The 4,091-nt window shown below is 35.9% G+C and overlaps 1 long non-coding RNA gene across 1 annotated transcript; it reads right to left on the bottom strand.

Annotated features, from left to right (window-relative positions):
• Window positions 1–338: 338 nt before the first annotated feature.
• LOC116410895 lies at window positions 339–2,263 on the bottom strand. Its single transcript, XR_004222716.1, has 2 exons — window positions 1,680–2,263; window positions 339–521 (listed from the first exon to the last, which is right to left on the bottom strand). It is a non-coding gene; the product is annotated as an uncharacterized LOC116410895 (long non-coding RNA).
• Window positions 2,264–4,091: the final 1,828 nt, after the last annotated feature.

Below are 4,091 nucleotides of genomic sequence, written 5' to 3'. Positions count from 1 at the left end.
ACGTAGGGGGAGCACCGGCAAAGGCCGGACTGGGCCGCTGGGGCCCACTAGGGCCGGGGCCCACCGGGATTTTTCCCTGAGGACACATGGTTTGTGTCAGGCTTCTGCAATGGCATAAGAGTGAATTGTGTCCATGTAAAATGCAGGTGTTTCAATTAAAGAAGTGCAGTGTATTGGTAATAAGATAGGTGCGTTATTGGACATGTGTGTCTTGCTTGGTTACATGCAGTCAGTTAATCTTGTAGTCAATCTTTAAACCTTTTTTTTTTTGGCCTTGCAGTGTGTATGGCTAAAGATTGTACTTTTTTGCTCATTTTAAATGAATGTCCACAAATACATTTTTTACATGAACTTTGTAATGTCCAAAAATACCAGAACAACATTATTCTCCATCAACTTGTATGTTTCATGTCATGATGAACATCATTGAAAACATTGAAAAAAAAATATCCTTTTTTAGATCAACATCCAAGAGGTCACTGGGTTGGAAAGACGGCTCCACAGAGAACCCCAACAATGTCCTGAAATGGAAAAGAGAAGGTTTATTGTTGATGCAAGACAGTGTCCTGAAAATTTAAGTGATTATGATGTATTTCCTGATGCCAATGAGTCTGGTAATAATAATAATGCTAACCCCTCAGAATGCCCACAACAAGCACTTGTTAAAGGTAAGATCAAATCCACAAATAGTACTGTTACCCCAAAAATACTTGAACCAGAAAAAAATAGTTTACATAACTCTTATCAATTATCAAAAATCTCTCATGAAAAAAATGTGTGTTGTTCATCTTGATCTGTGTATCGCCACAACATGTTAGGTACGACAAACCTCATACAAGGCAACTCTGCTAAAGATGCATGAGCAACAATTAAAGGTCAAGGAACAACATTTTTTTCTTGGAAAAACAAAATGCCATTTTAGATAACATAAGTAATTGTCAATAGGACTTGAACAAAAATTTTCTAAGTGTTATTGATAGAAGTCGAGTAGTGCCAACACGCTCTTGTAGGAAATTTTTCTCAGTGCAGATAGTTCAGCAAGCACTTCAAGTACAACTCACCAACTTCGCAAAAAACATAATTTGCCATGTTTTGTTGATATGTCGAGGGGCAGATTTGTTTAAAGTGTTTAATTAGAGTTCCTTGCTCTAAATTTGCAAGAAAAGAGCTATTTTTAAATTTTTTACAAACATTTTATTTTTCTATTTTTCATGCCAAAATTTTGTATTAACCAATAATGTTGCCAGACATTAGTCCTATGTGATTATAGTGCTATGTAAATAAACATTTATCTTTTTACTATTTGTTGTGGGGGGAGGGAGGGGGACTAACCCACTCCGAGGGATGTGAACCTTAGTGGAGAAGATTCAGTTATGTTTTCATAAATAACTATTTTCAATGTAACTATTGCAGCTTTAATTTCTTCATTATTAGCACCAATAAGCAGTTACTCAGTCATAGTTACTGTGAATGCCGAAATGTTGCATATTGCCACTCACTACTGCTGAGCTCAATAAAATTAGTGAGCTTTTTTTTTTTTTTTTTTAAACTGTGCAACTATTTTCACTCCAGTTTGAAAATCAGCATATAATCCACACTGCTTTAAACTGTGCAGATAACCCCCAGAACTCCCTTTTGTTTAATGAAAACAAAACAGAATAAAAATAAAAGTAATATACAAGCCTGTGATAAGATACAGAGTCCGGTAACAGGTGAATCCGCAAGGCAGGCAGGGTTCAGTCCAGGCAGAGTTCAAGCAAGTCCATTACTTAGGCAGGGGTCGGTCCAGGCAGAGTTCTAGCAGATCCGTTAATTAGGCAGGGGTCAGTCCAGGCAGAGTTCAAGCAATCCAGAAAGTCAAGCAGAAGTCAATATCACGAAAACCAAACAGGAACAAGGCAGGGAACACAGGAATCAGAAGTGGCAAGACCAGACTCAGTAGCAACGATGATCGAGCAACTGGGTGTTGCCAGGAGAGGGTTTATATAGGCAGGTCATTATTAAAGCAGCCACACATGTGATGAACACAATAGGTTGCGACTGAAGGGAAATTGGTAAAAAGGCAGAAGGCACATAAGGGCAACTGATCCCATGTAGCTCAAAGAGCCTCCTGTGGCAAGCAAGCGCACCTGGAGTTCCGCACGAAGTCCAGGGTTTGATTCCCCACAGTTCCTGACACTGTCTGTCCCCTTAAAACAAGGAAGACTATTTTTAGTAAACTACAAGTAGCAGCTACTAAAGCCATTGTATGACAAAAGCCTTTTATAAGGCATTGTAACCCTGCAAATGCAGTTTACAGCTGTTTTCTGAACCCAAGACCTTACAGTGTACACATAAGGGCAAATATATTAATGTTCATATTTTTTTCATTTCCCAAATTGAACTTTTTAGTGCTAAAACTCATGTATTTAGACTATTACTCTAAAATGCCAATGTTTTGTTATTTATCAAGTGTAAAAACCATGAAAACTCTAATAGAAATGACATTTAACAGCTGGTGGTGTAATGTTTGTCAATAGGAGCTGTCCTTTGCAAATTATGAAATATTTATTTACTATAGGTTTAATAGGTCCTTTTTTAACGCATGGAAATTCTTAAGAAAACAAGAATTTCAAGGTATTTGTATTCTTATTTGTATTCATTCGGCGTTTTTATTGGCTTGTGCTTTTTATATTGATTTTTAAATAAATAAGGAAACAAACATGCTTTTTAAAAATGTGAGTTTAGTGAAAGTTGAAATAACCTACACAAAATTACAAAAATCTGATATTTTAATAAATATGCCCCTTAGTTAAGAAAGGGCAAGAAACAGATAAAAATGTTGCTGAAAATTAGTCTCTGTTAGTCCCAATGATAATTTTTGACTGTAAATACAGAACGACGTATGCAGCTGTTTACCATGTTAAATAAGCTAGAATATCTGAACGTTTGATAACAATTTACTGCTAGGCAGCTATATTTGTTGTGACACATTTTTATGCAAGAATTGCCTAACAAGCACAGGTGCTTTTACCATGTGAATGAGAAACTAGTAAGTTTGGTACATTTGTAAAAAGTTGTATTTTACTGAAAACTCAAAACAAAGGTATGTTAACAACTCATCTAGGTTCAAAGTATATAGAGTTTCAGCCAAAGAAAGAATTTGCAAATCTAGCCATGTATTCACAGCTGTTTTTTTCAATTCTTAGCAGGTCACACGTTTGTAAGTTATAGAAAGTTTGTAGTTAAAATGTGCAACTTACTGCTTGAGCAAGAATGGGTAAATTATCATACTATCTTTTGTAATCAAAAATTTTTATTGAATTTTCAGTCTCATACAGATCTATACAGTGTTCAGCATTATTGCAGACATCAGTGTCATATTCACGAAAGTTCAAATCTGAACAATGCAATATTCATGGCTATATGGCATATACATAAACAGCAAAATAAAAAAATAATAAAGAGAAGAATAATAATATCACAGACTAACTAAGAAAAAATAAATAAGTAAAATAAAAAGGAGTGTATATGGTGAAGCTAACAGTATACATACAAGATTAGTGTAGAGTCATGGTTCCCTTAATGCATATCATTTGCTAGATCCTTGTACATTCTGGAGTATTCCTATGGTCATTCTCATATTTAAGTATATGCCCCAGGTATTCCACACCTCCACACCTTTCTAAAATGGTCAACAGTACCCCTTAGATCCACCATCATACATTCAGATCTATAACTTCTTCTTTGTCAGGTGGTTAGGTTTTCTTCCAATGGCATGAAATAGTGAGTCTAGATACTGTCATGACATTAAAGTTAAAGGGGTGGTTCATCTTTAAGCTACGTTTTAGTATTTTATAATGGGGATGCAGTAGATATAATCTATTTGGATTTTGCCATAGCATTTGATACCGTTCCCCACAAACGACTGCTTCCTAAACTAAGGTCTATTGGTCTTAGTGAAGTCGTTTGCACATGGATAGAAAACTGGTTACAGGATCGGGTACAAAGGGTGGTTGTTAATGGTGCATTCTCTACTTGGAATAAGGTTCTCAGTGGGGTCCCTCAGGGTTCTGTACTGGGTCCACTTTTGTTTAATTTGTTCATAAATG

This window comes from Xenopus tropicalis, chromosome 5 (genome assembly GCF_000004195.4).
Source record: "Xenopus tropicalis strain Nigerian chromosome 5, UCB_Xtro_10.0, whole genome shotgun sequence".
Taxonomy (NCBI): domain Eukaryota; kingdom Metazoa; phylum Chordata; class Amphibia; order Anura; family Pipidae; genus Xenopus; species Xenopus tropicalis.
This window is presented reverse-complemented; position numbering and strand designations above follow the sequence as displayed.